Genomic DNA, 26,070 nt, shown 5'->3' on the forward strand with positions numbered 1-26,070 from the left:
GGGGAAGCAACTTCACAATACAAACACCTGACACACACCACCTCAACTTCAAGGTTAACATCATCCTTAAGCCATGTTGGTAATGTATTCTTGATATAATGTAATGAAAATGACATCTTTCCTTTCTGGCCTTTCTTCCCAAAAAGCACAACCACAGTCTAATCATGTGAAAAGTAACTGAAAAACCCTACTTGAGGGACACTCTGCAAAATAACTGACCAATACACCTCAAATGCAAAGGTCATCAAAAACAAGAAAATTTGGAGAGATTTTTCACAACCAAGAGAAGTCTAAAGAAACATGACAACTAAATGTAATGCAGTGTCCTGTAACAGAAAAAAATAGATAAAAATTAAGGACATTTGAATTAAGTACGGATTTAGTTAATAATGATCTATCAGTATTATTTAATTGATTATCTCACACCTGCCATTCTAATATAAATAATAGTGGAGGAGACTGTGTGCGGAGGGTTTATGGGCATTCTCTGGTATCTTCACAATTTTTCTGTAGATCTAAAACTGTTTCAAAAAATTTTCACAGTATACAAAAAATTAGAATGGACACAATATCATTTATATTATTAGCACCCAAATAGGATAAAATACGTAAGTATAAATCTGACAAAATGTGCACAAGATCTATATACAAGAAAAATTACAAAACTGATGAAAGAAATCAATATAATTTATAGTATTAATAAAATAAATGAGAAAAACCATACAATCCTACAAAAATGCAAAAAAAGCATCTATCATGATTGAAAATTTCTCAACCACTTAGAACTACAGTAGCAATCTCTTAAATTACTAAAATGTACATTAAAAAAATAAACCAGCAAAACCAAGCTTAATAGTGAGATGTTAAAAGCCTTCCTCCTAAAACTGAGAATGAGAGCAATGTCCACTTTCATCATAATTCAACACTGTGCTGCAAGTCAAGAAAAATAAAACAACACAAAACGTATAAAGATTGTTCATCGATGATATGACTGTGTAGATAGTCTTAAAAAAGCTACAGGTAATCTATTTAACTGTAAGTGTATTCAGCAGTGATGTTGTATGCAAGGGTAACCAAAATAAGTTTTTTTTTTCATGATTACCCTAACTGCAAAGATTGTGACATACCTTCAAACAGCAATATTGCAAAAGTGAGGAATAAACTTGTTTTTATTAGTGAATCAGTAAATTAGGGGAAATATTAACGATTTCATTTATCTTGGGGCCAGAACTATACAGATTAACCCTGTTTTTTCTGTTTTTTCAATCTTGAAAGAAAAGCGTTGTGTATTTGTTTGCTTGCTAGTTTGTTTTTCTTTTGACTATGAGATCCGTTTACTCATAAAATCAGAACTAAAAGTGTTAGTTTCAGTTCCACAAGGGAAAAGTGTTTGCATAACAAAATGTAATTTCCTCAAATAAATTAAAAGGTAACAAACTATTGGAAAAATGGGGAAAGGAAATAATGTCAACTCTCAAGACAAAATCCAAACTGGTAAGTTAACATTTGAAATATGACCAACCCCATTAGCAACCAGAAATGCTCAAATGAAAAGTATAGAAAGATATTTTAAGATTGACAAAATTAAAAGCCAAGGGATATCAAATGTGGTGAGAGTGCAGAGCAATGAGGTCTCTAACGTGTTTCATATGAAGAGACATTTAACTATATCTATAAGGATGATATTTTAAAACAGTTACTCAGAAATCTCTCTTAGATATATATAACCTATCAAAAAGTCTCACATAGTCGCCCAAGAAGACATATGTAAGCATTTATAACACCATTGTTTGCAATCAAAAATAAAATTTTTGTACTAAATTTCCTCAGCAAGAAAATGAATATTAATACATATTCATAAAATGAAAGTATATAAAATTTAAATCAAAATATTAGAACAGTAGATAGATGGATGGATAGTAATAGATCATAGATTGTAAAATATTAAATAAAATGTAGCAGAAGAGTACACAGACTATGATACCATTCATAAAAATTAATGTGTGCAGCAGTATTTATATATTTTATAGGCGCATAATGTGCTGGTTTTAAAATATGTCCACAAATTCTCTGACACTTCGAAAGTTGGAGCCTAATTTCCCTCCCCTTAAACAGGCAGATTTATTAATCCAAACAAACAATGTAGCACGAGTGTCAGTGTATGATTTCCAGGGCTGGAGCAGGAGGCCGTCTTGGCTTCTGCCATGATCTAGGGTCACTTAATGCAGGGAAAACTGGCCACCGTATCATAAGGACATTTAAGCTGCTATGTGAAGAGGTCAACATGGAAATGACCATGAAAGGATTTAAAATCTCCCATCAACTACCAGCATCAACTTGCCAGGCATCTACTTGAAAGAAAATATGTTAATGTAATGCAACACATTAACAATTGTAATTCAACACATACAATTTAAATATTGGCAAGCTAGAATTAAAAGAGAATTTTATTAGCTAAGATATGAATATTGGGATGCAGAATTCAAAATTGCAATTATCTTCAAACATGTTAATTATCTACAATGAAAAAATAAGAAAATTAATTTCCCATCTTTAGACATATGGAGAAATTAAATAAGTGGCCAGTTAAATAAAAATTAACGTACATAAATAATTTCCTATTTATGTACCATTTTTATCAAATAGAAAATGAATAAAAATGTAAAAAAATGTGCAGTGAACACACAAAAAAACACTTTAAAACTCACAAATAACCCAAAAAATGATCATGTCTAAATGAAAAAGAAAAGCTATAAAACATTCCTGAAAGTCATAAAAGAAGACTTCAGTGAACTGAGAGAGAACATATTCCTGTAAGGGAGAACTCACTATTGTAAACATGTCATTGCTCCTTCAATTACCCTATAAATCCCTACAGGACTTTTATGAAACTTGTCAAACCATCTTACAATGTATCTGGAACTGAAAATGTGCAATAATAGCCTAGTACATTCTCCCAGAAGAGGAGAACAGTAAGCAGGAACTTCTGCCAGGTACCCAAACACACATGCATAATATTTAACACAAGGTGATATTATCAAAGGCATCTGTGAATTTTATCTTCCTGCACCCTGAACATGTGTGTTTTAAAGCTTCATTTTTCCCACTGATGCTTAAGGACTCAGCTGCCTTATCAACAAGTCCAAGTAGGTACTTTGACCAGCCTCAACATTGAAAAGCCCCTGTCTAATATCATCCAAAACACAGGCATTATTTTCTTCTATTGCTTATCTGCTCTGCTCCCTCATTCGTTAATTGTTTGCCATCCCAAAGTCCTCCATTAAGAACCTGTTGTCTTCATTTTGCAGAGTCCTTCCCCACTTGCTTCCTATTAGAATCCTAAGAGAGCTTCTTCACCTAGAGGTGTGAGTGTACAGTAGTGCAGCAAAATCCTGACAAAAGGAGACGTGTGAAGGCTCTAATCTTAAAAGCTTCAAGTAGTTCTGCATCCCTACCTAAATTCTGCTAGAACTGGTTAGTGATGGCCTCCCTTTAAACAAAATGCTGTTAAGAATACAGTTCTCCAGTTCAGTGTATCTTACGCAAAGCTTTTACAAAAACTATAATCCAATGATGGATGTCACTACATGAAACGTAAAGGTTCCATGTAACCAAATGCACATAAATGAACGTCACAAATGACACAACTAGAATAAACATACAATATTTAACAGAGGATCAGCATCCTTAATATGTAACGAATTCCCATAAACTAATCAGAAAATGTAAACTACCAGTGGAAAACGTTTCAGTTAGAAAGAGACAATATACAGAAGAAGAATAAATTGCAAATATAATAAACCTTAAAATCGATCCTTAATATTACAAATAAACTAGGTAATTTTTTAATGCAATGTAACTTTTAACTGATCATATTAAACAAAAAAGTAAATGATCATGAACGATGCTGATACAGGTAAGAAATTTGGTATTTTCAGACACTATTATAAGAGTATAATTTGATACATATATTTGAAGTCCATTTGACAGAAACTATCAAGATCTAACATACTTCTAACTGCTAAATTAGCACTTCTCGGGATTTCTAAGCAAAGATACGTATGCAGTGATGTTCACTGGTGTATGGTTTGCAATAGCAAAATACTAGAAACTATCCCATTAAGCTCCATTAATGAAAGAATTTCTAAATAATCTGTGGCACTTCAGTACCATGTATTATTATATGGCGATTAGAAGTAAAATATACACACAGAAATGGACATATCATAAAGTTATGTTCTTGAGTAAGTCCGTTAGGAATAAAAAGTGAAAGGCCACGCACAGGCCTTCCACAGAAGCAGCAGTCACGGTGGTTAACAGCACCAGCTCTGGAAGCAGACTTTAATGCCACATTTCCTACTTAATTTAAATGTGGTCTTGAGTGAGTCACCTTAACTTTCCCATGCCTACAGTTTTAATCTATAAGACCTAAGGGAAAATATTTAGCCCCAAATGTTGTAATTTCCTTTATGACTCATTTTAGAATGCAAAACAAGTACTGAAGAACTTGCATTCTGAACTTGGAACATCGGACAAAATTCATGGACCAAAAGAAAAGTCCTGCTGAATAAAAAGGGAAACAAAAGTCTGGAAACTTATTACAAACTGTATTAAACTGTTGTAAGTGATGATCTTGGAAAAGAAGCATCAAATCTTTAATCTGTTGTCTGCGAACTTTATTTTATAAGTGTATATAATCAAATAATGTGTAATTTGCATCGATTTTTAATGAAGGAAGAAAAATAAATCATAAAAAATGAGCAGGAAGTAAACAGGATGGAATTTACTACTGCAGAAGGTTCTTGTTTTGTTTTGTCATACCATTTTTTTTTTTTTTGTCCATTGACTATGGTTTGACTGTTGAGGAGTGAGGTTTATAATATATTATATGGCTCTTGTATATATTCAGATGCTTAATTCATTCAGTTGCAGAATGATTTTATCAGAAGGATTTCAAAGCCCATTCCAAGCTCATCTAATTCACTAAATAATGTGGGTTAATTTATCATTTCTCTAGTCTACAAATTTAACATTTAGAGTTAAATTTTTTTTCTAAAGAAAGAGGGCTCATGACTTTGTATATGTTTGGAGAATCCAATTATAAAGATTGTTGGCTAGTTGCTTCTTATATTTATAAAGGCTCAAACAATAAAAACTAAAGTTTTTCAAAAGAAACTTCAAAGAACTAACAAGTGGCTATATTTGTGCTCATTAAAAATTTTTTTTTTACAAATATAGGCACTTCCATATTTTAAACTCTCAATTCTCTGATAAAGCATGACCAATACATGAATTATCCAACTACACTATAAAGATATGTACTAGGGACTTACGGCATTAGTGGACCAGAAATATAAAACAGTTCCCCATATAACCTGAATGTTATTACATGTTTAAGTTAAAATTTTCAGCTGCCTAATGAAAATCTTTACCATTTTAACCCCCCTTATAAGAATGTATATGAACACCTTATGGGTTTTTATTAATATGCAATAAGCTGAATTAAAATTGCTTTTAAATGTAATGTTTTTTTCTTAACAAGTAGAGTTATAGCAGAGATTATCAATGCAAACACATTAGTACACATTAATATATCTTACAAAGCCCAATACATTGTGGTCTCTTTGAAGAAAAAATATATTAAAATGTTTTGTTTCATGCAGTATTTTGGTACAGGAAAGCAATATAAAATCTTAAGATGTCAGAACAGTTTCATGGAAGCATTTGAAACCTGAAAATTGGAAATTAACGATGGTTAAAAATTAACGACATAAAAATAGAATATACTAAGGTATTATCATCTTCATGAAATATTTACCAAATTGAACATGGTTAGACATGATTAGTAACATTAAATTAAGCTAATCTTATTAGCATATTTTGTTTTCGAATAAAATAAATGAATATGAATGTGTAAAGATGATGTTAAAATAATCACTTTTCTTTTTAAGTCAATGCATTGAATAATATGTTCTTTATACATCCTACCTTCTGTCACGTAATGTATACTTGAGAATTTATAGTTCCTCTTCAGTTCTGTCTACCACTTTAATTCCATTCACTTATAACCTTCATGAAGGCAGAAGTGTTGTCTCTCTCGTTCACATTATCTCTAATGTCTGCAATTGCCCTATGCACTGTGTATTCGGTATCCATTAATTGCATGAATAAAGTCTTTTTCCTGCTTTTATTCCTTTTTTACATATTTTATTACTAACCATATATTTCATTTATTTTGTTTCCCTCATTCCTCTAATATCCAAATTTGTAGATAAGTGTTCTGACCATAACTTAACATCAATCCTGCTTATTTTAGCAACTTCCATTTTAATGTTCATCTCTAGTACTGACTTAGTATAACTTGTTCAGTCATTCTCCACTAAATCCAATCCCTAGGCTAACCCACAGACACCATTCCCTCCATGAAACATGCTAATGTACACCCATGGCCAGTTCTCCGGAACATTTCTGCTCCCATCAACATTTTCCTGAAATCGGCTGCATTTGTTCTCAATAAAGACTATGCCATAATTCTTGTTACTATAATTCTCTAATGTAATTTTGTATTTTATTAACCATGAATGTAAAACAGGGAATTTTTTTCCAGGTTAAATCCATGTTTTGATTTGGCTTGAAAATATCAATAAAAGAATTACACTAAAAATAATTACCTTTTGAGTTATGGTTGAGGAAAGTGTACGACAAAAAATTAATGATCTAGAAAAATTGTGCAATTTACAGCACATAAACTTAATATTTATCTCTTCTTTAAATAAACAAATGTGGAAATCACAGATAATGTATTCTAGATGTGATGTATGAAAGCAAAACAATAAAAATTCTAACAAATTTATCCATAATTACAGAAAAGAACTGTTTCTATATTAAAGAATTTACAAGTGCATACAATTTAAGAATTTATGTGTTTTTAGATAAAATGAACTTCTTATATATGCATAATTTTTATCCTTTCCAACTTTATACAATATTTTAAAATTATTATCAATTACAAATGATTATTCCTGAGTCCACTTATAGTAAGTCTCTTAACTGCATAGGAAACATTCTTCATCTCATACAAGGTGAATATTTCCTTTACATGTAGCATTGTTAGTGATGGCATTTGATTCAATAGCCCATATTTTTATTTACTCTGATCACTTCCCTCATCTCCATGCAAAAGCATTTGTTCCATTCCAATAAATGTACTAAAATAAACTTTTAAGTTATGTTTAATCAGTTAATAATAATTGCAATGAAAAAAATCAAGGAGCTATTGAAAATCTAGAGACAACTTGAGAGGTGACTACTACTAATTTCTGTATTTCCAGTTTTTTTTCTTAAAAAGTATATACTTTAAGATTAGAAAAAAAGGAGTTGAATTTTTTATGAAAAAGCAAACAAACATCTCTGGCTTGTTTATTATTTTATTTTAGTAGAATATTTCTCACTTGTCTTGTTTAATTAACTAGTCAAGTCAGTACTTTGTTATTTTAGCAAAGATGAATAAATCTGAGAATTAATGACTATGCATAGGGAATATTCTTGGATAGCATGACCTTGATTTTAATGTGTCTCTAGAAATGTGGATATTAAATGAGCTGGAACTTGTTTATTTTTCATCATTTGAAGAAATATTTATTCTTACCTGATGTACTTGCTCCTAAAGCTCTTGAGATTTTTTTGTTCTACTTTCCTATCAAATGACAGCTTTGAAGTGTCTACTTCACTTGAAAAGTAGTGCATACATACATTGTAAATGTTTAAATACAACAGGAAAAAACACCATTATGATTCCAGTTTGAGGTACAATTTAAATTTTATAATGGTATTTTAATCATTTTTATGAGGCTATTGTAACCAGTCATCAGCTCCCCCTACTCTGATTCCTGTGTTCAGACAGCAGTCTCTTCCATTTTTGCAAAGGATTCTCTCATCTCATAGCATTTCTGATAATTCACAGGCTCACATACCCACTTAAAATCTCTTACACATTTTCCTTTCGCTAAGTTCTACCTTAAACTTTCCGTTACTAGAGATTGATTTTTTCTTCTCTTTCCCTCTCTGCACAGAGTTTTCCTGGCCCCTTCCGTCTCCATTTATTCCCAATATCTTTTTATTCCTTTTTTCCCTTTAATGCTGAGAGATTAAATTGAGCCTCAGTTTTTCTCCACAAACCTGCACATTCCAACTCATGCCAAAGCCTCAACAAAGCAAAAAGTTTCCAACGAACAAGACTGTCCTGAATTTTAAGGCAATTTATTAAGCTTAAATTTTGGAGTCTGATTCCCTTCCTCAAACACAAGTGTTCTTTCCTAATACACAGTGTACTCTCCCCAAAGGGAATTCGGTAAATTAGGATTTCTCTGTCCTTTTCCACCTTTAATATAGCCCAGTAATGTTAAAAAATGCAGATGTTGGACAAGTGTCAGTGTCACCTGTGACCATGATAAAAACAGATTCTTGGGCCCTAATCCAAACTAGAAATTCTAGGAGTTTCTCTACTGACTCTGAGGCATGTAAAAGTTAACACACAATGAGTATAATCGGAAGCAACAGAAAAAAGTGTAGAACGTGTGATCTCAAAATATATTTCTGTGTGATTAGGTTATATTAAGAATGGCAGCAGAGGGATAGAAATGGGGGTGGGATTGTGGGGAGACACCTCTACACTCAAAGCAGAATTCTTTCTGGTCATGCTGCCCTGAACTTGCCTCTTCCCTCGCTTCAGTATTCAGTAGCTCTCTTGAGCCTGTATGTTCTACCCCACCTTCTTCCTCTATCACACAGTTCACATTAATTCTCTGCTGGATGCCTGTATACCTGGCTTGGATTCAAATCTACCTTGTCGGAAACTTTTCCTGTGCTTCCCACAGGCAGGGCTCATCCGACCCCCAGGTGAGACTTAACTACTGCTCAAGGTCTCCTTTCATCATTTTCCTAGTTTCCTGCTTCTGTAGCCCTAAACCACCTGATAACTTCAAGATCTCAGTATAATTCTACCAATCCTATGAGGCATTTTATCATTGAAATAAGTTAGCACACCTTCACCATGAGTACAAAACTGGTCTCATTTTGCCAGTCCAATAATAGGGAATTGATCTAATCAATGGACTGTACAGTCGGACTCCAAATTCTTAATTAATTACTAAAAATTTTAATTCATGCTTTTTTCTTCCTCCTAGACTCTAATTACTATGACCAAATAGTAGAATTGGGCCAGATTGTGAAGAATCTTGAATATTATATTTTATCCTGTACAAAATGGTAATAGTTGAAGATTTTTATAAGAGATTTAGAGGCTGCCATAGGAGTAGGAGGGCAAGGACCACTTGTGGGGAGGTAAGGAGAAAATTTACTTCTTATAGTTACGGAAGCTGGGAAGTACAAGTTCAGGGTGCCAACATGGTTGGGCTCTGGTGAGAATCCTGTTGTTGGTTTCAGACAGCTACCTTCTGGCTGTGTCCCTATGTGTGTGTGAGCAAAAAAGCAAACTCTACGGTGTCTCTTCTTATAAGGGCACTTATCCCATCATGAAGGCCATACTCTTATGACATCATCTAACCCTAATTACCTCCCAAAGACGCCATTTCCAAACGCCATCATATTAGGGCCTCAACATATGAATTTGGTGAATGGGGGTGAGGGAAACAATTTAGTTGTTAGCAATAATACAATGTAATATAGCTCCTTTTTGCTTTAATCCATCAACTGTTTATATAATTTAAGAACAGAGGTAAAAGACATTTTAGTATGTTTACTCAGGCATTTGTATTATCTCACTATTCACTTCACCTGTATTTCTGAATTTTTACCTAGTATTATTTCACTACAACTTAAAGAACTTCATTTTACATTTCATGTAGTATAGTTCTCTCAACAAATTCTCTTGATTTTAGCTTAACTGATAATGTCTTTATTTTACAAATCTTCTTAAAAGAAAATTTTTCCTGGATACAGAATTGTGGCTATTTTTTTTTTCTTTCAGCATTATAGAGGTGGCATTCTTTTTCATTTTTTTTTGATGAGAAATCAACTTTTTTTTTTTTTTTTGCTATTCTACTATACGTATCTTGCTTTCTTCCTGTGGCTGCTCTTAAAATTGTCAGCTTATATTTGATTTTCTTTGTTTTAACCTTGCATGTATTTTTTCTAAACTTCTTAACTTAGAATATTAATGCTTTTCATCAGATGTGAGAAACTTTTTTATTGGATAAATATGACATGAAACATTGTGTAAATTTAAGGTGTACATCATGTTACTTTGTAATAATATTTATCACATTACAAAACTATAATATTACTGTCTACATTCATTATACTGTGCATTAGATCACTATGGTTTATTTACTACTTGTTACAAGTTTGTACCCTTAAACATTATGAATTTTAACAGATGTGGGAAATTTCTGACCATTAATTTTTCAATATTTGTTTTCTGACACATCTTATTTTTTCTCCATTTCTAGGTAAGATTGTTTGGTGTACTCTCATAAGTGACTGAAGTTATTTTTTCTTTTTTTCCAGTATTCTCTCTATTCTTCTTCATTTCTATTGCTCTGTCTCCAAGTTCATTGACCTTTTCTTCTGATGTGTTCATTACTGTTCATCTAATTCAGTCAATTGTCAATTATAATAAAGTACGTTTTTTTTTTTTAGTTTTACAATTGCCATGTGACACCTTGCTTTTTAGCTTTCGTTTCTCTGCTGAGATTCCTTAGCTTTTCACACAATGTGTCTATATTTTTCTTTCTATCCTTTAACATATTTATAATAGCTATTTTAAAGTCCTTGTGCTAATTTTACCATATGGTTAATTTTGTGGTTGGTTTTTACTGACTGCTTAGTCTATAGATTTTCTTCTTATTCATGCCTGGTACTTCTAAATTGTATACTGGATAATGTAGATGGTACACTTTACAGAGCCTGCATTATGCTGTCTTCCTTTAAAGGTTGTTGTATTTAGTTCTGGCAGGCAGTTTATCATTTGAAAATCCTCTTGATTTTATTAAAGGCTTGCTTTTATGCTGTGTTAGGAGGGGTGTGTTTTATTTTGTCCTTAGCCCTAGATCACAGCCTTTATTCTAGTGCATGCTCCTGACTCCTGAAATACAATCTATGGAGTCGCACTGAATGCCTGAGGTAATCAGCAATTCTCTCCACTCTATCTGGATTGGAACTCCAACATCATCTACATTGACTAATCTCTGGTACTCTGGGCTATTTCCAGCCCATAAGCATCCAATCCTTGTTAGATCTTGCTGAATTTCGCTCTGTGCATACTCAGGCCAGCCTCTGACCAAACACCTGAGGGTGACCTCCTCACAGACTTCTGATGCCTTCCTCTGCTCAGCAGCCTTTCCTCATGTGCTCTGCTCCATAGTCACCTCAGAAATTTCAAACTTTGATCTGTACCACCTCAGCTTAGCAAGATTGTTATTGACCTCTTATGCTCTACCTCCACACTACGATGCCAGAGAGCTCCCCCAGAGAGAAAGCCAATATAAACATGAGGCTTAACCTGCATGTTTCATTTCTCTTGAGGATTCACCACCCTTTGCTGTTTGTTGTCAAATGCCCAGGATGGAAACATAGTCAAATACCAGTTAACCCATCATGGCTGAAAGAAAAGTTCTCAGTCTTGTTTTGAATTGTATTTTTTTCAAGCTCTCACTTTTATATGCATTTTGACTATGTCTAGCAATCCATAACTTTCTATTTTGCTGACTCTAAACATTTTGGAACCTTTGTGGTAGGCCAGACTCCCTAAGAAGAGGAGTCTGTGCTAGGAGCTTGGTGAAAGTGATGGACTGAGGGCGGGCTCTCAGAAGAAGGGGCGTGAGGGAAGCAGGATGGGAAGGAAGACAAGCCAAGCAAGGATGTGGTTTTGCCCAGAGACTAGCTTCAGCTGGTCCCACGGGAAGCTCTGGAACGTGAACTAAACCACAGAGTTGTCCTCCACTGTGAGGCAAGGGGGCTGGGCTTATGTACCTCATGTAGGGTCGTTGCTGACTGATGGCTATCGGGGACAGTGGAGGTGGGCAGTTTTGGGGTGGGACTGTACAGCTTCCCAGGCTTGCTCCTATTTAGCTGAGGGAAATTTTCTGATAAAGGGGATAACTTTGAGCCTTTAGCAGTGAAAATCCATCCTGCTGGTGAAAGGAACTTGAGCAGGCAAAAAAAAAAAAAAAAAAAAAAGAAAGAAAAAGAAAAACAAATGAAAGAAAAGAAAAATGGAAAAAATCCACTAAAGTCTTATAAACCAAATAAATAATTTTTGGATATAGACTCTAAACAGATTGTAAATAAAAGCAGCACTAGGACTTAGTCTTAGCTGCATTGTATAAGAAGCCTTTTCAGATCTAGGCTTCTTCTATAGAGTTGAGTTTGTTGAAAGAGTAGAATAATTCCATATATCTTGCAAGATATATTTTTACAGCTCTGTCTATAAACCACATCTCTAATTAGTCTGAGAATATCTAAATTATTCAAGTTAACTCTGAACACTTTATTTGAATATCTAATGTCAGTTACTTTTGTTAAACATTAGAGAAAGTTTTGTATTTCTATTTAAACTGAATAAAGTTTTAAATTTGAATAATCTCCAATTCTGAGGTGAAACTCTCTAAGAAAAAAACAATAACTTTGATACCTTAAAATTAGCAATTCAGATTTTTACAAGGATAACAGAATAATCAATTTTCTTTATGAACAAGTATTCCCTTTGTAAAAAAAGAAGTGATCTCCAGAGAACTCCTTAAGTTATTGTGTGTCTACCTACAAGTAGCATATAACTTACTTCTTATTAGTTTTGCCATTGTGATTAGCATCATTGTTGGTGATAAATGCAATCATCCACTTATTTTCTCTCGTGTATTTAGAATGCTTCTGAGTGACAGTCTTCTTTTTAAATACAATTTGTTAAAGAATATTTTGAAAAAATCTCAAAATTAGATTTTTACACTTAACATCACAATAACTGAAACTATTCAAAACACATTTATGCTAGTTGATTTTGCTATTTATTGAGCATTCACCATGTTGCATGCCATGCTCTTTCTGTTTTTTCTTTCTTCCCTAAAGAGATGGAAATCATTTTATTCAACTCTAGCCAGCAAAGAATTCTCACCAAAGATGTATGAATTTATGCACATTTACAATCTTCTGAGGATGATATATAACACCTGTTTTCAATTAAAGTGAATGAAATACCCTGTATAATGCATGTTCTGTCAGAAAAGCAATATGGGAAATGAACACGAACATTTCATGAGGCTGCTACATCACTTCATATTGAAAAGGTAGGTCAATCAATCAATATTGGAAAAAATTACTGGTGCTCATTTTATGTGAAATACTTCACTACATGTTTAAAGGGAAACACAACAGGGAAACTTAGTTCTCAAAGTTTCTGCATTATAATTGGTGGCATCCTCGCATAATAGGAGCCAAAAAGAAGATGAAGAAATGCTTCCCTTGGACACCTGAGTGGGAGGAAACGGTCAGAAAGTGAAACTACTGAGACTTTGAGTAGAAGAAAGAACACCTGAAAAGGAAGAGGGGGTGCCTTTCCTCATATCTACTTAGGATATGGGTAGAGAGGTGCTTCAGAGAGGGGAAAAAACATCCATCTATTAAGTAATGGGGGGGCCATAAAATAAGTTACACAAAATAAGCAAATCATCACACACCTACAACCTTGAAAATATAATTTCAGGAGTCTGCAGAGCAGAATGTTGCACACCTTCTAAGAGGATTCGTAAGGTTGGCCCTGTAGCCTCTGAGACTTACCCTGAAAGGCTTCTGTGATTGTTAATCCACTTCCCAATGAGTAGTCTTGACAGATTCAAGGATGAAAATCAAGAATTAGTCAACTGTCAGTCTCACTCCTTGCCTGGCAATTCATTTGGCATTGTGCAGACCTGTCCACGGAGCTTAGCGTGAAGAACGCTGTGAAGGTGCTTGAAATTGAAATGCTGGAAATTTCAAAAGACTTCAGTGTTAGTTGAGTTAGCCCAGCCTTGTTTTCCTGGTCAGTAAAGGCTTTTCAGACAATAAAAACCTACATTTTAGTGGTATATTCTATAGAAATACAAGAATCTTTACATAAGACATCTGTTTTAATTAAAGCTGGAAAATGGAATGCTTCATTGGAAAGACAAAACTATCTCTCTTCTCAGCTTTCTTGTCTGTAGGTAGTTCCCTGAATTTAAAATCAGAAATGTTTAAGCGGTGAATGCAACACATTGGCAGACTTCTCCAGCCTTCTGAAATATCGGAGAGTCATTTACATTTGATGTGTTCTCATGTCTTTAGCGCTCAATCCACCTTCTAAGGAGCCAGAGCGTCTTTCTAAGAATTCTGCCAGAAATCAGATATGTCACCACTCGTAATCTGCATTATGTTTTAGGCAGCTAACCACTAAGGGCTTTGTCAGACTCACCTGGGAATTTGGAGTACACCCTGTCAGGGGGCCAATGACAGGTAAAGAAAACGAACAGGAACTGGGCATCCCACCAAAGTATCTGGGAAAGGAGAAACCAGGGATGGTGCTCAGTCAGCATCCTGATCAGAGAACATTAGTATTAAGCCTAGAAAAAACGAAATCAATGTACAAGTCCAAAGGCTGAGAGCGGGTCGGAAAAATGCAGACATAGCCTCAACCCAGATCTCTGAAATAGGAGAAGGGCAGTGGGGCTGGTGTGAAGCAGGGCTGACCCCTGCAAAAACACTACTACAAATGTGACTGATGTGGTCAGCTTAGTGTTCTTTGCTGCTGGGACATGCAGCAAGTTTCAAAGGGTCAGGCTGGTTCTAAGGTATGAAGTCAGCATATAGAAGTAACAGGAAAGTTGGAAATCTATGAAATTAGATAACACAGTAAAGGTTTCCACTATGTGTATATCCCAACGAGAAAATTCAATTTTATTGTAGTGTCTGGTACAGAACTAGATTTCTGAGCATTTTGTCATTAAAATCCTTCCTTGCCAAACTCGCTTCATTTGTAGAGTTAAGGGTTAAATATTTACTTAAAAATAAATAGCATAACTTAATATGCCCTACAGTAAAACTACTTTCCATAACTTGCATAATACCCATTATCGTAGCAGTCATATGTACTAGGATGTGACTGGCTGCTTGGATACGGCACCTATGTTGCCATCTACTGGAAACTATGTCAAATTGCATATGGACACGCCAGACCAGAGAGAAGGCTGCTTAAAGAGTTCAACTCTATATACAGTGACATAATGGTAAAAGTTCTGGTGGATGACGTGGTAAAAATAAGCAGTGTATGAGAACTCTGCTCTCAGTTCTTAATGAGTATCAACAGCCTGTGTGAATTTCTTTGTTCCTGTCTGACGTGATTTTGTTGGTGCAATCAACTCTTCACCTGATTTTTCTAAATGTTCCATTTTTGGCACATTGGGTTGCTTCAAAGTTTCATTAATAAAGTAAAAGACAATTTAAATTTATTCCATAAGGAAAATTATAAATACTTCTTAAATACTTCTTAAGCTCACGTTTTATTCTGAACACTGATATTCTGATGATGTGTCTTCTCATTATTCTTCTCACAATGTTTACTCAAAAGAAATAGAAAGAAAATGCCATGTGTCATAAAAAGTATAATTCAAAACAAATAGCACAGATATTTGAAAACAATAAAAAATGTGATATAATGCATCAAAATGTAGACTATAAAATTCACTTTGTTGTACTGATAATAATTTTTTTAGATCCAAAAAGATATGGTGATTAAAATTACAACCCTGTGATGGAAACATTTAGGATAAGAATACCAAGCCTGGGGTAGAATATGATTTAATTTAATCTTAACCACACAGAGACTTTTTAGAAGGTTTAACTGTCACTAAATTGTTTAAATAAGCTCTTGAGAATCTGGAAACCATTTAAACAAATCAAATTAACAAATATGTTTTTAGTACCAACAATGTATGTTACACATTTTTCTATGAAAGAAGTAAGATTTCTTACTATAAAAAATGTACTGATCCCATATAACATGTATCAAAAATTATTCTATTGTTATATTACTTTGTTTTACATAACAAAGCACAACTATCAGAAACCTTAAAATACTGGGAATTTTACACTCTTCTTCATTGGAAATTGACAAATGTTAGGAAGGCAGATAGCTCAGTATCTACCATCTATCCACCAGAGTAAACACTGCAGAAGAGATTTGTATTCACAACAATGCTACATATGCTTCTGTCTTCTGATCTTTGAATTATGCTTCTTAAAATATATCGCATCAATCTTGAAGAGTTATCTGATGGCACATATACTTGAAAGTGTATCGGACTCATCCTGTTGGCTTCAGCTGGAAATGCACGAACGTCATGCTAGACAGGTGAGTCTTATTATTCAACAACTACACGGTAGCAGAATCCAGAAATTCTCTTCCAAATAAGTTCATCTTTGAATTCAATGACCTTTGCTATCAAAACAGCCCTTAATATATGTGACTGGGTTTATGCTGCTGTAGGTTAAATTTATTTCCTCAGAGGAAGCAGAGGACCACATGATATTGTATACTGAAGATATTATCAGTGAGTTCCATGGGATGACACATAATCACAATTACCCTCACTAGAAATCTCTTTCATGTCAAAATTAATGTTCAAATATTAGATTTATATTATATGCTAGTCTCGGCTTTCTCCTTTAAGAAAGAAATCTGTTCATTTATTCACATAGATCCCATTCTATATTGCAAGATTATTGCTTTTAAGCTTAGGAGAAGAGTTTCGGTATCCTGTTTTAGCTTCAACATTCTGAGGAACAAATTATGAATTCTTTACCTGGATTTCAGTTACTGATTTCCCTTAGTATTTTTTTAAAATATTTTTTATTAAGTTATAGCCATTTTACAATGTTGTGTCAAATTCCAGTGTAGAGCACAATTTTTCAGTTATACATGAACATACATATATTCATTGTCACATTTTTTTTCACTGTGAGCTACCACAAGATCTTGTGTATATTTCTCTGTGCTATACAGTATAATCTTGCTTATCTAGTCTACATTTTGAAATCTCAGTCTGTCCCTTTCCTTTAGTATTTTGGATTCAAGTCTTTCTATAGCGAGACAATAGATTCATTCCCCCAGGAGATTTACTCTTGGTTATATATTAGTTAATATTACAGAGAAATGCTATAGACAGTAATATCCAGCCAAAAAAGTTCAACTTGTAGAGAAAAAGTCTGGGATGACTTTCTAAAGGCTACATTTGCCTTCCCTAAAGTTATGAAGAAAAGCAAGACAACATCTTTTAATTATTCCCCATTGCCATAGTACACTGATCCTGCATAAGAGTCTGGGTTTATAACTGAAATACCTCTATTTTAGGGCAGAGCATCAAGCTTAATGATGTAGCTCAATCGAACTGAATCATCATCAGATTTTGTGACAGTATCTTCTAGAGATATCCAATCAAATCTATCACTGGTACTTTTGCCCACATCACTTTTGGTAGTCTTCTTTTCTGATTTATTGATCTCAGTCTAAGAAAAACAGCTTATCTTCCCTAACCAAATCAGCCTGGCCTGGTACACAAAAACTCATTCCAAATGATGATCTCTTTATAACTAATGCCATACAGTGTGTAGTAAGTTAATTTTATGTTTTATTCTCTACTTTTCTATTCCCTTCGATTTACCTGCCTTCAATCCAAAATGCAAATGTGCTTAGGAAAAAAAATACACTTGGATTATATAGCAGATCATCCAATTAGAATAGTAGGTATCACTCATTAAAACATTTACCCAACTGATCGGTACATTCAGTCAGCAAGCCTTTCTACAGCATATGCAGTACACTTTGCTAGGTGCTACAAGTTCGCAGGTAAATGTGTTCTTTCAAGAGAAGTAGATATTTTGGAGAACAGTTATGCCTGAAACATATACATGCACTTGGTTCTTTGAATTAATGTCTTCCTAAAATACAAGTGTTTTATTTTATGTCTAGTGTATTTTAATAAGCATTGTGTTTATACACTCATATATCAATATATATTCATGTGTATATGGATACATGTTGCATGTGTAGGTGAAGTTTGCTGATTTTCAGTGTAGTAGATAGTTTCATTAAATAATAATACCATGATCTTTTTTCTTCCATTCTTGATAGTCATTTATGTTACTTCTAGTTTTAGTGATTATAAATAATGTTGCTATGAGTATTTCGTGACAAATTTTGCTGCACATGTGTACCCACATTTGTTGAAAGTAGAGTGGAATTTCAAAATCATAGAAAATGTCTACTTTTAAGGTTAATAGATTACACCAAATGGTTTCCCAAATTGCTTATACAAAATTTTACTTCCACCAGCAGTGTATGAGACAATGTTGCTTTAAATTCTTGTAAAAAGTTGGTATTGCCAATCTTTATAGCCATTCAGGAGGATGTTTACTGTTATACTGCAGTAGTTTTGATCTGCATTCTCCAATGATTCATGAGATTGCATACTTTTTGTATTTTGTTGGCCATTTTGATATATCCTGCTTTGTGAAGTGCCTGTTCATTTGGATTCTGTGTTTTTCCAAAGATTTGTAGTCTTTCTATATTCTGGATATGAGTCTTTTCTAGATTACATGGATTGCAGATATTTTCATTCCTTTTTTCTTTCTCTCTCAATGGGAAATTTCAGTACATAATTGTAATGTAGTCCAAGTTCTCAATCATTTTTATTGTTAATGCTTTTAGGAGTCCTGTTTAAAAGTATTTCTCTACCCAACAGCATAGAGATGCTCATTTATGTTTTCTAAAATATTTCATGTTTTGCCTCCCAAAGTCTATAGTGAATCAGCGATTGGTACTTTATATATGGTGTGAAAAAAGGTCAAGTTATTTTTTTCCCATATGGATATCCACTTGGCATCGTTCCATTTGTTGAAATGAAAATCTTCCCTAACTAATCTACAATGCCACCTTTGTACCATATAAAATTATATATATTCATGAGGCTGAAAAATTTTACACATAAATATTTGAACTTGTAACAGTTCTCTAAAGCCCGTGTTTCCAAATTTTTCTTCATATTGCCTCACTGAAACAGTGTTTAAAAGTATACATGATTCAGAACAGGTGACTCCCAGTTTTCCTGAAAATTCAAAGCTCACATGGTAGTTAAAAAGCTTTCTATCTTATTCATTGAATCATGTAAGTTCTAGTCTTGAGAAACCCACTGTGTAATTTTATGTAGTATAAAGTTAATATTTATGGTAAGATTCAGTGAAGCTATATTAAAGGTAAGTCAACCTTCAGAATCAAAGGTACCTCATTTCCATCAAGCGTTATGTGGATGATGGTCTTTCTCTCTGTAAAATGTGTGCTACATTTTCATTAACCATAAAAACACATTAAAAACTCATAATTAGGGCAGTAATGATGCCTTTTAAATAGTGCTAAAAAGTTTAAAAGTACAAAACCTCTCAAAAGGCTTATATAATATGCAAAATAAATTATTATGCCACTTCATTTAGTGAATATTAAGTAAGCTTCTTTAGCTACTTGTGCCATCAGTTTATTTCACTCAGCTGAATAGTCTAATAATATTTTCATTAAATATTTATATGAACAATCAAACACTGCAAATGAAGAGCGTATCCCTTGACATTCAAGACGGTTTCCAGGCTGATATCAGCAGTTTGTTATGTTGGGAAGGCTCATTTGCTATGGCTTAGAATGATGTTTTCCATTAGCTTCAAGTATCTTATGTCTGACCTTAGAATAAAGGCTATTCATCATGTCTTCTAATTCTTAAATTTTATTTCTTCATTGAGAAAGTACTGACAATATAAGTGCATTTAAAAGCTGGGGTCAGGTTCTACTAATTCAGCCAAGGAAATTGATTAACACAGCTCATTTTTTTAAAGCATTAAAAAATAGACTCTTTGGTCTTATATGTCTAATATCATCCTGTTCATATCACTTAATTTATATTTCCATTTAGTAAAGGTGAGTCTAATATTTGATTTCAGCTCTGTGTGTGATTTTTCAATTTATAAATTGCATGGCGACTGCAATTTAATTGTAATATTTAATTTTAAATCCTACAAGTGTAGTCACATGCTAAGTCTGTGTGTTTCTCCTCCTAAAATATTTGTCTTTCTTTCACTGCTACTACTTGAGATCACTGGAAGTTAATATCAAAAAGATCCTGTACATTATCTAGAGTATAAATCTAGAAATTTGATTCATATCATGGGTTTCAAATAGATACAAAACTTCTTGCGTGGCCATTCTGAGTACTTAGTAAGTTAAAACTAAAACTTTAAAAGGTAATAAATAATTATCTTTATTATACAATCCTGTACAATGTGGGGTTATAAATATGTGTAGCTACAAGCTTGGATGTACACATAAAAGTTACTTTATTTTATTTGAAGCAAATTAAATATGACTTCTTTGCATCCCTGTGGTTAAGGAGAAATTTAATACAGATCATTATAGGGCTGATCCACGTGCAGCTCAGGGCCACGTGGAGGCCCCAGGTGTCTTTCACAACTTCAGGCTCCTGTACACTGTTTACTGATACAGGATGTTTCCAAGCCTGCACAGCTTCTGTAGTCTGACTGTTTTGCTACAATCTGTGATCTGTACGGGCACAGGGCATGTATTCGATGAAGACAGAAACCCTGGTTCTAGCATCAAGCCTTTTAGTCATAGCAAATAGACAGTATCTTCCAACCTCTCCAGCGTCTTGCAAGGGCCTGATTCATTATCCCCAGTTGTTCTGGAAATCACAAACCTTACAGCAAGCCTGCTTGTTGCAAAATATTTATATATATATATTTCCAATCCTCACCCTATAGTCACCCACTCATCACACCCCATTATTTACTGAGAACATAGCATAATGGCCTCAGTAAGTTGTGTTTTGTACTAGCTTGATTGACTGTATTATTTGTCATTCAAACCAGAACATTTGGCGGGGAGAGGGGGAGAGTAGGAGGTATCAATAATCATAAGGCAACAGATAGCGCTGGTTGTCTCAAATTAGGCTCCCCAGAAGCAGACCCTAATTTATATTAAAGTGACTTCTTAGGATGTATTCCCAGGAAAACTTGGGAGAGAACTGGGGAAGTAGAACTGCGATGGGAGAGAGGCCAAGCAAGAATGTTGCACCAGCAAAGTCCCAAGGGAGTGCACTTACCAGATAGAGTACAAGACATCCAGTTAACAATGGATTTTAAGTAAAACAATAATTAATTTTTTGTGGTATAAATATGTTCCAAATATTGCATTGGAGATACTTATACCAAAAAATAATTCCTTCCTGGCTGTCTTTTTTTTTTTTTTTTTGCTAAATTTGGCAACCTTACCCACGAGGTCTCTGGAGAAAGAGTGTAGGTCCCACCTAAGAGGGCCAAGGGATAAGGGAGCTAGTGTATTTAAACCTCTGCATCCATCAGTCACTGGCTGAGTACAGCTCTGGATGAATATAATTCCCAGGCAATTCCGTTTCTCCGAGTCCTCGGGCAAAGCAGCTCATAGGAGTCTGAGGGTAGTCTTCCCACAGAGAGACACAAGTTCTGGCTGCTGCATAGAAGCCACACTGGGAGCTTCCATGCACAGAGATGGCAAGGAGATCTGAGGGGGTCTGGGCAGAGCACTGACAGCACCTGCTGCCCTCACACGACCCCGCGGAAGATGAGCTGTGTGGTCATCCTAAGGACAACTAGTAGTCTATGCTTAGGGCTTGAAAGAGCTCCCAAGACTAAGAGGTAGAAACACTTTTTTTGGAATTGGTTGGCAATGGGGTTCTTCGAGAACACTGGAAACAACAGTACACCCTCCCACACACTCACAATTTTACATCTCAATAAATTACCTTGCCATAAAAATTAACTAGAACACATACTCTCCATTTTTTAGATATGGAAATGGATTTATTCCATCAAGATTATTTTAACTTAGAAATAGAAAAGGTCATGAAATGAAGCTTCTTGCTTTATTTTCAGACAGATGTAGCCATTTACGATATAGCATCATCTCATAAGTGGGACTAATATGCACTTTGTTTACTATCTGAAGATTAGTTGGCACTTCATGTGGTAAAGACGACAATGGCTCCCCCAATTAAGAGTGAACAAACTCAGAGTATGAGACACAACTTGGAATAAGCTTGCATTTCCTTTTAGATTCTTCTGGTAATTCTATATCTTGAGCTTAATATATAGGCCTCCTAGATAATTAGGATGCTAATTACTATTGGAGTTTTCCTCTTGCCCTAAGAACGTGTACGGTTAAATTATTCTGAAAGTTAACTACAGTTTTCTGACTCCTTGGGGTGAGTCAAGAAATAGCATAATGAAAATTTGCTTACAGGTTCAGAAGAAGGCCTTCTTCTGTAATATATAATGCCTAATTATTCAAGGTAGAAACATAACTGTTTTACATAGATAATTTACAGTTTCCATTTTACCACTGAACTTGGCCATCAATTAGCTTGTTGAATCTGTTAGTGCCTGCATGTAAATATGTATGTAATGTACAGTGGTACATGGAATAGTAAAATGGTAAGATAATTAGACTGACCTAGTAGAGACATTGCTTAATAGCGTTATGTAGCTCATCATGATGTATCTTTCTTTTAGGAAATGTGAAAAGTAACTTTAAGTCCAGAGCCTTAATGAGGATGCTCACTTTCTGGTGAGCCAGAATGTATAGCTCCTCCTCTCTTCATAGCCATGGCACCAGAGGTATGTCTGTCATTGCAGGATACTGAATGCTCTTATACAGGAAAAGTATGGGACAAGTTGTTCCTTGAGCAGGAAAACAAACAAACAAACAAACCTTGGCCCCTCGTGACTGATTTGATTATATCCATGTTTCTTAGCTTAGTCTGCAAAGTCCATCTTGACCTAACCCCTGCCTTTTTCCTGACCTCACCTTCTGGTAGTTCCTTTTTAAACACAGCATACTCAAAATTAACACTATATCTTCCCTTTGCTAAAACTGCTTCATCTCACTGTAATGTGGTCACTACCTCCTCTTCTCACGTCCCCTGGCTAATAGATACATATCCATTAATCCTCTATTCACAGCACACACTCCAGGAAATCTCTGCTCTTTCCCAGACTTGGTTAGATATTTCATCTCATCTCTCCTAATGTACAATGTGCATACTATTTTCACAACCTGACGCCCTGGTGTACTACTGAAGCTGAGAATAAATAACCACTAGCTGAGGATGAGAAAATGTCTCTTTGATTTAAATACAAGTCTATTTCATTCTAAGTTGATTTTTAAGTAAGGTTATAATGCAGGTAATTATTAGCTAGTAGATTTATATAATGTATTAATACCATAGTTAAATGAAAATAAGAAATTTCACTGTAGAGATTTTTTATAGGTCTATCATTAACAAAGAGATGTTATAATATACACAACTTTTTACATCTTATTTTAATCATTTTTCACATTCATATATATACATAAGCATAGGCATATATGTAGAAGCAAATGATTATAGTAATTTTATAATGGGAATAAAATAATTATTCATGTATGCATGTCTGCATCACCCTATGCCTTAAAAGTTAAAGTAGGCAGTATTAAAAACTTCTTTAAGGGTTAAAGAAGACAATTGATTAGCTCTATCAAAATCAATTAACAGTGATATTTAGAATGTCAGACTAAATCCAAACACTCTGATCTGAAATTTTTTAATTCCTATGAAAAGAAAATTTCATTTAATCTTATCAAAAAAAAAAAAAGGTTGCCTAAGACCAATAAACTTAGATCTGGATTCTGGTAATCAAGGATTATGCCTATCATCAAAGCATTAGAAAATTTTTCTCTCTTATTATTTAATTAGAATCTGGTAATTGTCATTTTGCTCATAAATTAAATTCTTTGAGGCACATTAGATGATACTCTAACATTTAAATAATGCGTTTCATCTTTAACGTAATTTATAAACATGAATTAAGTAACCTTCCAAAGTGGCTATTTGAAAATTTTATCTCCCTTGAAAGTGATTATGCTTAGAATTTCTACTTAGTGGCATTGTATTTAATTTTTCAACCATTACACTTCACAACTAAACTAATCCATCCCTTTCTCCCCAATTACCATTTACTCTGATACTAAATGAGATAAGCTTTAAATGCTTACATAGTAATTTTATCAGGGACTTGGACCAGTGGACTGTTTTATCCTTCATATCGAGTTCTCATGCTTCTAGGGGAATTCTCAATGGTGCAGTTCTATTCCTTGGAAATAAAGTGAACAATGGCCTTTAATACCATTCTTTAGTAGGACAAAATGTTCATCACTAACAGTATCACATAGGTGCCGTTATGTTTTATCTTTCCAGTTGCACTGAAGGAACAGAGACTCATTCAGGCAATGCAAATAATGGGGATTTATTAAGAGGGTACACTGGGAAGTAGGAAGGTAGAAGAAACATGTTTGTGAATGTCACATTAAAAATTCCCCCGAAGAAAGATAAAGGTGTCTTTTTTTGTGCTTTTGGTATACCCCTACACTAAGCCATAGTTTACTAGCTTTTTACAGTCAACTGGTTATAGACCAATCAACTGTTGGCCAGAATGGCAGGGTAACATGGTACAGGGCATGTTAATCTTTGTATAAAGATTTTCTCACCAAATTGCTGAATAACCATCAAATTCTTAGCAAATATCTGAAGGGGACAAAGTAAGAAGCAGGCATCTGAGGTTTATCAGAAGAAAGGCACTGCAACCCTCAATGAAAATGAAACTTCAGAGTTCTTCCAGCACAAAAATAATAATTTATAGAGTATTCAATATGTGAGGTGTGCATTACATACATTAATTATTTTATTTAATCATTATAAGAAAGGCAGATACTGCTAACCTCATGTTACAGATAAGACCAAGAAGCATAAGGATCTTTATCAGTTCACAGCTAGTATTAGAACTAGAATATCAACTGAGGTTTGGCTGATATTAAATCTAGTTCTTTCCTCAGTGGTACCACACTGAATTTCACAGTAATTATAAAATCAATGAATGGTTATGGGGATACTCTCATGCTGATTAATCATGTGGGCATGCAACACTCTCTCATTCTAGTTAACTTGTATATTAAAGCTGAGTATACTCTTCTCCTATATGAGACAGAGGGGGAGCAAAAACTATACATATTCAAGGATATAAAAGAAATAATTATTTTTTCTATGGCTCAGAACTAATGAGAGGCAAGAGTCAGTGCACGCAGCAAAGACAAGATCATTAGCAACAGAGTCAGGGAATGAATACCTTATCCCATGTCCTGTGTCTCCCCAGCTGATGCTTCTTGAATGACCCCCTGCTGTCCCTTTGCCTGCTGGCCTTCCTGCTGAACAGCCAGAATTCATTTTATAGCTAGGAGAAAAAATATTAATAGTTCAAGTTACAGCTAAATCAAATATACTTTGGTATGCTGCACATAGCATTTTGTTCTCTATGGAATAAATTCTGTGTTAACAAGTATCTCTTAGGAAACCACATACAACACCCATTGACTCCAAGAAGAATTTAGACATTTGATCCTAGGTCAGAATAGGTTAAATATTAAAAGCACCTTCTCACTAGAATTCAGCAGAACAGTACTAAGATAATAATATAAAAAAGAAACTTTTGACTTTACTTATTAAGGAAAAACCTATGAATTTTCCACATTGCAATCAAGTTTTTATTTCATGGCAAGCCAGTGAAGATGGTAGCAATCAAATAAAACTTAAAAACTAAATGATAATAAAGCAAATTGTATTTTTGAAGCATATCCTCTTCTTCTTTTATTGATACATATTTTGAAAAGTGTTTCTGAACCTATAAGTTGAGCTATCTGGGGGGAATAATAAAGCTCACAAAAATATATAATGGCAATAATGTGATATATGGGCATTAAAGCTTTCAAAAAAAAAAAAAAACCCATCCCTAAACGATGCCTTGCTTGATATATCTATTATCTAAAAGGAGGAAGCGCTTCGAAAAGAGTTCTCTCTTATATCTCTTTTTTAAAATATATTTTAAAAATTTCCTCTGAAACCTGAGGGACTATCCATAGAA

At 34.1% G+C, this 26,070-nt stretch overlaps 1 long non-coding RNA gene across 1 annotated transcript; it reads right to left on the reverse strand.

The window, feature by feature from the left end:
• Positions 1–13,876: 13,876 nt before the first annotated feature.
• LOC140697377 (uncharacterized) lies at positions 13,877–25,326 on the reverse strand. The gene is made up of 3 exons (XR_012074348.1): positions 25,279–25,326; positions 14,444–14,525; positions 13,877–13,976 (listed from the first exon to the last, which is right to left on the reverse strand). It is a non-coding gene; the product is annotated as an uncharacterized lncRNA (long non-coding RNA).
• Between the last annotated feature and the right edge of the window lie 744 nt (positions 25,327–26,070).

This window comes from Vicugna pacos, chromosome 7 (assembly GCF_048564905.1).
Source record: "Vicugna pacos chromosome 7, VicPac4, whole genome shotgun sequence".
NCBI classification, from domain to species: domain Eukaryota; kingdom Metazoa; phylum Chordata; class Mammalia; order Artiodactyla; family Camelidae; genus Vicugna; species Vicugna pacos.